Source organism: Amborella trichopoda, chromosome 3, assembly GCF_054954075.1.
Source record: "Amborella trichopoda isolate Santa Cruz 75 chromosome 3, AtrichopodaSantaCruz75HAP2 v2.0, whole genome shotgun sequence".
NCBI lineage: Eukaryota > Viridiplantae > Streptophyta > Magnoliopsida > Amborellales > Amborellaceae > Amborella > Amborella trichopoda.
The window spans coordinates 16904499-16914234 of record NC_142338.1 but is presented as its reverse complement, the minus strand read 5'-3'; the positions used below and the strand labels follow the sequence as shown (position 1 = coordinate 16914234).

At 36.9% G+C, this 9736-nt stretch overlaps 1 long non-coding RNA gene across 23 annotated transcripts; it reads left to right on the top strand.

Annotated features, from left to right (window-relative positions):
• The first annotated feature begins 563 nt into the window (after positions 1-563).
• On the top strand, positions 564-7867 carry LOC110006932 (uncharacterized). Of its 23 annotated transcripts, none has more exons than XR_016050820.1 (8): positions 571-820; positions 1163-1282; positions 3879-4026; positions 5316-5480; positions 5582-6047; positions 6132-6243; positions 6333-6422; positions 7406-7867. It is a non-coding gene; the product is annotated as an uncharacterized LOC110006932 (long non-coding RNA). The 23 variants fall into 23 exon arrangements; XR_016050831.1 differs by having other exon boundaries at positions 572-820; positions 5609-6047; XR_016050824.1 differs by lacking the exon at positions 1163-1282 and adding an exon at positions 4602-5182 and having other exon boundaries at positions 639-820; positions 3784-4026.
• Positions 7868-9736: the final 1869 nt, after the last annotated feature.

Genomic DNA, 9736 nt, shown 5'->3' with positions numbered 1-9736 from the left:
TCCAACACTGTGGACAGCGCGATCTGACAATGGATAAATGCCCGTCGACAGTGGGTGTTCTGGAGCCACAACGCTCCGGCAATGAGTAAACATGTTCTAGCACTGTGGACAACATGCTCTGGCAATGGGACAACGTGCTCCAGCAGTGAGTGCTCTGGAGCCATAGCGCTCAGGCACTCTCTTAGCTCGCTTCGACGGTAGGTGTTTTTTAGACTCTGGCTTCGACAGTATGCTAAGGCGCTCCGGCAGTATGTGTTTTTAGACACAGCTCTTTGGCAGTTGCATGCTACACTCCGACAATAGGCTACTTGGGTCGGATAGTCATGTATGCTGATTTTTTTTGTACGATAAGGGCATTTTTGTCTAAAAAAAAGAATTTTTACCTTAGGGGTTTTTGCATAGAAAGTGTATTTTGAGGAAACAAGTGAGAGGAAAGATTAGCTGGGTAAGTTGCATAAATAGTGCATTTTGGGGGATTTTTTTGTAATTTTCCAAAGAATGAAGCTTAGGGTATTCCCTTAGGATGGGCAAAACAGGGATTTTTAAGCCTAGTGCGTTAAAAAGTTTGGAGGCTCAAAGGGCTTCCCTCGCTTTGTTACTAATAACCTCATTCTTCGCATTTCCTTGCCTCCCTTACTGACTGAAAGAGAAGCTCATTTTTCCCTCCCTCTCGCCTAAAACTCTTTCTTTTCCCTCTCTCACTAAAACCTAAAACCTTTTTGCACGATTTCCTTCTTCATTACTCGTTATTGGCTTTGGGGCTTTTCTAGTTTTGAGCCTCTTTCAAGCGTAAGAAACCATTGATATCAAGCAAAAACAGGTAAAGTTATTACTGCTACCTGTGGATACGAGATATGGGTTTTTTGTTGTTGATTGAAGAGAGAGGGAGATATTGTCGTATGCTAATGAGAGATGTAATCGTTAATGTTTTTTTCAAGAGCAATTGAGTTTTTTGGGTTTTTCCTATTCAAGAAAATAAAGAAATTTATGTCTTACTCTGTGTCCATGATTCATTGTAGTTCCATTCTAGTTCTACCGACTTTAGTTTTTTTTTTTTCTTGTGTGTTTGGTTTTTTTTTTTTTGTTTTAATTTATTTATTTATTTATCATATACCTTTTTTTAGTTAGATACCTTGTTTGTATCGTGTTGTGGTTTGGACAGCCCTGAAAACAGGGTTAAGCTTGGAGATATTCATTCAAAACACTAGGATTTATTTGAGCACTAGTCCGGTTTCCGCTCGCCATGTGCTTGAAGAAATGATATAAAGAGATAGTCAAACAGGTATGAAAGGATATATATAAGTAAAAAGCCAGCTATGCCTCTATCGGGTTCTCTCAAAACTCCTTTTCTCCTTTTTTTTTTTGGCATAAATCTTCAAGAGTATGTATTGCATTTAATTTATTGATTAGAAATTTATAGTTTGATTTCACCTAACAGTGCTGTAAATTGAGTTTGTGAGGCAAATACTTCAATTTATGCCCTATGAAATTTCATGTTCTGTGAAGTTTTGTTTATTGAGTGTAATTACCATAGAAAATATTTAGTTCAACACTGGCTGTTGCGGCTGGCTGCTACCCCGTTCAAGTTTGCCATATTTTAATTTGGTTGGGTACAACTTCTAGCGAAAATGATTTGAGTTCTCTTTTCAATTTGAATAGTAGAGAGCTTGAATCGATTTGTCCTTAATCTTTTCCCCAGAAATGCAGTTGGAATTTGAGGCTTTTTATGATTTCCATTATTGTAACAGTTATTGATTGAGAACCATGATCTTGCATTTGTGAGTTCTTGCTTGATTCCAAATTGTATATGCAACTGTGTAAGTTGAGGATGCTTCACCAGCGTCACAGTAACCCCTTCAACATTTTGGCAATCTCACTCGGTATCACACTAACCTCTTTAAGTAAGGATGCATATTCTAGCCTAAACATACTCAAGCCTAAGTGTTTCAAGTCCACCTTTTGCTGATTTGACTGTTTGCTCCTGCAAAGGCAACAATAACATGACCTACTGCACCTCTGTTGTCTCTGTGGTTCTAGCGAAAGGAACCATGAGATCTTAGAAAAACATTGTCAATGTCATTGAGAAATTTTCTTCCTATTGTTTCAGTTTTTTCATTTTTGTACCAAAATAAGGAAAGACATGCTGAAAATTAAGCATGCTTCTGATCCTAAAAGCGTTTCTGAAAAGTCTAGTTCTAGCAGCTTCAAGTAGATGTATGCTGTTCATTTTGGGCAACTCCATCCGGTTGAGGCTTTTATAGCATGTGTTGATGAGTAGTGATCTCATTCGCTGTTTGGAAATCTGTTTGAATTTCGAAGTTTATTGCTATATTTGCAGATTCTTTATTTCAAATTGGGGTCTATAGTTTATGTCCATTATTTGTTTGGTAGTTTGACTAAGTAGAGGGACACATTTGCTGGTGGGAAGTGTTAATGTGTTTTTCTTTTTAATTTTATATATATATATAAAGTTTTCTTCTCTTGCTTAAGATTTAAGAGTAGATGTCTAGCTTATTAAATGAGGGGCTTTTCTTAAATCCAGAATGATGCCCACAGCTTCAAGTCATATGCATTGTAATAGGCCTGGTAATATGGGAGGTTGAGAAAGGGATACAAATCGAATCCATATTTGTTTGGTTCAGGTGAAAAGAGAGTGGGAGCAGTGGGGAAGTCAAAATGGGCGTTGTTTAACTTTAGAATTGGACTGCTTAAATGGGTAGTATCTGTATTTCCTTTTGCTTTCTCTTCCTTGGATCTTTCTTGGGGAAGAAAGGAAGAAAGAAGATAGAAGATTGACAGGCCGCACATTATCGCCTCAATTGATTAAGCATGGGATAGAACTCCATACTGATACTTTGATAATAAATAAATAAAAAAGACTTGAAGGGATAAACAGAGCATTGTCATCAACTTCCAACTCTTGGATTTGTTGGAGTGTAAAAAACCAGGTCCTTGTATTTATATAGCTTATTGCATTCATTTCTATTGCTTTGTCTCCAGCAATTAGATCAACTTAAGTGACGATTTTGATTATGGAAATAGATAGGTCGGAAAATTTTAGTTATGCAATAGCATAGATATGTCCTATGTTAAATAAGTTTATGACGATTGTATCTGAAATTGTATTTGAAATTTTAAATTTCAATGATGAGGTGGTATCTAAATTCTTTGACCCTGCTAGTTCAATTATGATTTATGATTGACTTAGTTTTTTAGTTTTTTTTTGTTTTTTGTTTTTGTGTTATGAAGTATTTTGCTTTTGCATTTTTTTTGTTACTTGGAGATATTGAAGTTTGTTCCCAATTAAAGCTCGCTCCATAATCAGTAGGAGGTCTCATAACGGTGACCATCTTATTGAAGTTATAGACTTTTGTCTTGGACTTCTACCTACCCCATAGGAATGCAGTTTATGTAATTTAATCGTGTTGCTTATGTAGCTTGTGTAATTTTACTTTGTTATGCCATTTTGGAGTTTTCTTTGTTATTCACAAGATGGCTCGAACTTCCTACCTAGCCCATAGGAATGTAGTTTATGTAATTTAATCGTTGCTTATAGGCTTGTGTAATTTTACTTTGTTATACCTTTTTCTCCTAAGCTTGCTTAACTGTGATATTATATCTTCTGGTTCAATACATTAAATGACTGATTGAGCAAAGGTTTTATTCCAAGCATAGAAATTCTCTCTTTTCATTATATATATTGAGTTAGTTCATCCTAATAATTTTAGTGTAGTCTTCGAGTAAACATTGTGGTAGTAACACAGAATATCCCATCCTTGCCAGATGTCATCAAATCTTGAGTATTCACCTAGTTTGGATTCTGAGTTTATGCCTAGGCAATGACACTTATGAATGTTCCTTGGACTCATTGGTGCCAGAAACCATGGAAGGTTTAGAGGAGAGGAACATTGAAGGAAGGCCACTTGAGTGTGGTGAGCAAGTGTAGAGATAGGATCAGAGGCGACATATAACATACAGTGGTTTGACCAACCTCACCATATTCGTCAGCATGTCCTCGAGGTTCAGGTAGAGATTTGCCCTCATTTATTGTTATTTCATTTTCTAATGATTTTTTTTTTTTTTTATATATATACTCTTTGCTCCTCTTTTCTTTCATAATAGTGACTTAAAATTGTGGGTTTTCTTGGGTAGGGTTTGTAGGTGGTTCGACACCACTTGTATAAGTGGCTGAGCATCGTTGAACCCCAGGAGTAACCTACTTAGCTGCTCAAGATCCTCAAGGATGTTTAGGTAGTGTAAGTTTATTCTGCCCCCTTGTGTATTAACAAATAAGGTCGATCTGAAAACCATAAGAAAAAATGCTCCGATTCTAAAATCCTTTTTCCTCTTCAGAGTTCGGTCTAACATTGGGTTTGTAGACACTTAATACCTCCTCATACCGAACTTCATATTTCTTCCCCCCAGTTTTTTCAAAACCTAGTAGCTCCTTGAATTTTCCTAGGGCTGCATTACTGCTTCCAAGATACACATGTTTACCTGTCAACCTTAGACATAGTATTCTCACTACATCCTCTAGAGTGGGGGTCACTTCTTTCATAATAGTGACTTACAATTGTGGTTTTCTTGGGTGGGGTTTGCAGGTCGTCCGACGCTTAAAGAGCCACTTTAACCCATCCATGTGGCAGAAAACCTCTGAACACTTGGGGGAACTACGTCTTCGATTGGAGAGTTATGGGTTTGACCTTTTCTGCAGGATTAGGTTTAAAAAAGTAGACTTAAGACAGATCGAGCACATATGTATGAGATGGAGGCCTGAAACCCATACCTTCCTGTTTCTTATTGGAGAAGTGACCCCTACGCTAGAGGATGTAGTGAGAACACTAAAATTCAAGGAGCTACTAGGTTTTGAAAAAACTAGAGGGAAGAAATATGAAATTCGGTATGAGGCGCTATTAAATGTCTACAAACCCGATGTTAGATCGAACTCTGAAGAGGAAAAGGATTTTAGAATCTGAGCCTTTTTTCTTATAGTTTTCGGATCTAACTTATTTGCTAATATACAAGCGGAATAAACTTACGCTACCTAAATATCCTTGAGGATCTTGAGCAGCTAGGTAGTTACTCCTGGGTTTCAGCGATGCTCAGCCACTATATAAGTTGCTTAGACGATAGAGTTCTTATGGGTCATTCTTACCTTAGAGGGTGTGTGGGGTTCCTCATGGTAAGTGTAGTTAACTTGTTTTCTCAGATTTATCTTTCAGGTTCCTCTTTTCCTTTCTCTTTTTTGGCTATGTATCTAGGTTTATGTTTCGTCTTCTTCTTTTGTTGTTTTTTTTCTTTGTTGTTTTTTACAGTTATGGAGCTTTGAGTACATAGCCATATGTCGCCCTATCTAGAGGCCTGAGAACAAGGAATTCAAACCCCGAGGTGCCAGGTGGAATGGTTGTGCAAAGAGGGACATGCCCGGACATACTTCCACAGTGCATTGGGACCAATCTGACAAGCTAACTGAGGAGCAGGTCAATACTACATTTGTACTTTCCTATTTATTAATTCATTTATCTTGATTATCGTGTACGATCTTTAATTTCTCTGATTTGGGTTGCCCTTTTTTTTTTAGTTTACTTGGCACCCTTATGTTTGCTAGGCAGACTATGGTATGATGAGGACAACACGTGTCTATTGACGTGCCCAGGTCAATCTTATATTAGAAGACTCTCTGCAAGGCTATCATCGCGTCTTACAACAATTCGGGTTCGCTCAAGATGTCCCAGCATTTGTTCCCCATAGGCCTGTTGATAAGATGGAGGGGGACTTCTTTATGCAAGTGAGCTTCTTCAGAGGGCGCGAGCATCTGAATTTTGTGCAAATGGAAGGTGTTGGAGTGACACCTTCTTTTAGATCTTGGTTAGAGGGGGAAAAAGTGAGGAATCTCAGACTTTTAGGGATGCAAGCGATCGGATGAGATTCGAACTCAAAGATAATGGTGCATAATTATCTGCAAGAGGATCTTCATATGCTACTGGATTATCTGAAGAAGCGAGCCCAAACAGATAAAGGGCTAGGGTCTTGAATTCGTTAACTTGGTAAGCTTCCTTGAACTTTAATTTAGCATTTTTATTTTATATGTTTCAGGAATAGTTGTGTGTCACGTTATGGTTATTTGACAGAGTTCACAAGAGAGTAAGGCTCGCCTAGATACAACATTGAGAGATCTGAATTCTGCCAGAGAGGAGATCGAGGCCCTTAAAAGGCGCCTTAAGCGGTGTGGCGAGGTTTCGAGTAATTCACCCATTCTTAATCTATCTCTCCTTCTTCTTCTTCATCTTCTCCTTCTCACTTCTCATCATGGCATTTTGACTTACTTCTAGGCCGATCATGGGATCGAAAGCACACACAATGGTCTGAAGTTGAGAGCTTGAATATAATCCCTGAAGTCCTAATTGAGAATCCTCAAACTGGCAAGTATAACAGTATGTCTTTCATATGGTTTTTGCTAGCTGTAAATGGGTAAGTGATAGGGCATTATGTATGTCTTTATGGGTTTTTTAGGTGTTACGGCAAAGAAGAAACAATGATGGTAAACAAGAGCGAGAGAGAGGTTTAGAGAGAGAAGTTTAGTAAATATGTTGAGTCTTGGGTTGGTTAGAGCACCTGTTTGGCAAGCAGGAGGCCTTGAGTGAACCCATGGGTAAGTAGGGAAAGATAACAACTGCTTGGGAGAGAAAAGCTAGTGATGGAAAATAATGGTGGCTAGAGTAAGAAAACAATTGCTAGTGAGAGAAAACAATATCTAGAGAGAGAAACTAGTACGGAGAGGTTGAGAACAATATGTAGAGGGAGATTGTACAATAATTTAGAGAGAGAACAATATGTAGAGTGAGAAGACAGTAATTTGAAGAGAGACAATAGTGTGAAGACAACAATTGGAGAGAGAAAACAGTATATAGAGAGAAAATAGTGTGGAAACAGCAATTAGAGAGAGAACAGTAATTTAGAGAGACCAATAATTTAGAGAGAGAGAACAGTTTGTAGAGAGAAAATTATATGTAGAGAGAAAAAACTGCATGTAGAGAGAAAAACAATAATTTAGAGAGAAAAAACTGCATGTAGAGAGAAAAACAATAATTTAGAGAGAGAAAACTGTATGTAGATAGAAAACAATATGTAGAAAGAAAATTAGAGAGAGAAAACAGTAATTTAGAGAGAGAAAACAGTATGTTGAGATTAAGGATTAAGAACAATATGTAGAGTATGTTTATAAGGGAAAGCAAGAATGTATCAGTAGTGGGAGAAGAGAGGGTGAGGGTGAGTGATAATACCCTGAAGTGTCTTCCTTTCGTTGGCTAGCAGGCCTATAACTAGGCTTTCTTGCTTTGGACGATATAGGTTGTTATATTGCAACCCCTTTTTCCATTTATTTCCTAGTCTTTTTTTCTGGTAGAAACATCAAGGTTAGAAGAGGTTGAAGAGGAAATATAAAGCAATTAAGGGGGAACTCCAAGGGAAAGATAATAAGGTTGGTGAGCTATCGGCCTGCTTGGATCTAAGGAAAGAGTTGAGATCTGCTTCCTGGGGTACTCAGTCTAACAGAACACGTAAATAGTGTTTTCCAAGTGTGAAGAGAGCTCTTGATGCTGTGCTTCATGCCCGTGTACCGCGGAAGAAGGGGAGGACGGAAATTAATGAATATTTTTCATTAAATTTTTTTGCCATCAGTTCTTGTTCTTCTCTTTGCTCGTCTCCTGCCTCTTTTTACTGTATATGCTCTTGTAGGGTGTTTCCATGATCTTTACAAAGGAGCTTTTGCTCTCCTTTCTTGTACATAGTCTTGTAAGGTGTTTCTGTGATCCCTGTAAGGAAGGCATTTTGACTCGTATCAATAGAAGTAGTCTTCTTTTTTTTCTTCTTCTTATGTCATTGGATAAATTGCCTCTTGCGAATTTGATTGTGTTATGTATCTCTTCAAAGTATGTGAATAGGGATAAGCTCATCTCTTGGTTTTAGAAAACTCGTCATGGGCCTGAGGCCTGTTTTGACTTGTTTTGTAGAAACCCTTTTCATCATGGATGAGTGAGGTGCCATTTCAAGTCTAATGGAGTTATTTATTTATTTGTAATAAAAGGATATTTATCAAGATATTTAGAATTGGGTGCAGTTGGCATACCGATGCATGCATAGCTGTAGCGTTAAGGTGCACCTTCAAATTTTATCATGGTATATAATTTTGATGTAAAATGTTCTTAGGATTCTTAAAATCTATTTTTATATCTAATTATAAAATTTAAAATATAGTTAAAATCAAGTAGATCTATAAACGTATGAAAATCTTGAAAATGGACGGTGTAGATAATATGTTGTGAAATGCATTATTTTTTAGGCTTAAAATCTTTTTATTTTTCATGGTCATACATCGATGGACAATCAAAGGGCTTTTCAACATTAAAACTACCTTTTTCGATGGATTTTTGAGGTGCAATCGTAGTTCTACACTATAAGTTTGCATCATTATATAAACTTTTTCCTTTAGAAGTATGATAATATTATAATATTGAAATACTAAAATAGTACGAGCACGTAAATGCAAATTATGAAATGCTGAAAATACATGAAGTTGTTTGGTTTGGAAATAGCATGATAAAACGCTCACCCCCTACAAGTTTGGAGTGTTTCCTTGATTAAGATTGTTCAATGAACCTTTTACAGAAAAGAAAATGTTCTAACAGAAAACCTCCTAATTTTTTCTTTAAAAATCTCCTTTCCGCTTGTACAAAATTTCTTTTCAAGCTTCATCAATAGGACTGCAATACAAGAAGAATTAGTTTATTTTTTTGATCCCCCTCTTTTTTGGATACAAAATGGTAAAGATGCCGAGGGACCACATAACTCTATGTAACATTGCACATAGAAATTAGGGATCAACCACCATCTCCTCAAGACAGCTATATAGTTAACCATTAAAGGGTTCCAGAGTTCCTAGAAATGCTTTCCAGTTCTTTCGGGTTGTGCATGTGCAAGTGAATATGGAGGTCCTTAAGGTTTCCCTTAAGGCCTTTAGGGTCATGATTGGCTAGTGAGAGTGTTAGGAGAGGTGAGCCGATATTAAGAAAGCCATGTTGTTGGTTCAATTTTTGCCTAATGGCTTTTCTATTTAAGCCATCAATTACGTAGTGGAGAAAATGTTGTAGCTGTGAGCTATACCAGTCACCCTCCTAATGTTAGTTGAAATGATAGGAAACAGTTCATTTATTAAAAAAAACAAAAATCTTCTTAACTATATATATTATTATTATTATTATTATTTTTAAAAAAAACGAAAGATTACTCTTTTTTTGAAGGAAAAATAAAATGAATGACTAATCCACATTTTTTTGTTTTTTGGAAAATCGACCTTCCTCCTTTTTTTTGAAGAGAAAGAATAAGAGAAATAACTTGGCCCGTTCCCTCCCCCCCTCCCCCCACAGCCCTTTTTTTCAGAAATAAATAAGAGAAAAATTAATATAATAAGATGGTTCCATCAAACTGTCGATGGCACCCCAATCCCTTGTGTCAACAAAACTTTGTTATAATATTTACGCATAATATTTTCGGAGATGCATCACATTTATTGGCCTGGCAAATTCCTCTCCCTCTGAATTGATGAGACGGTATGCCCCCTTAGGAAGGACCTCAAAAATGGCATATGGACCTTCCCAATTAGGTCTAAATTTTCCCATCGGATGTGTTTGTGATACTCGTGTGAAGATTTTACATAAGACTAGGTCTCCGAGTTTAA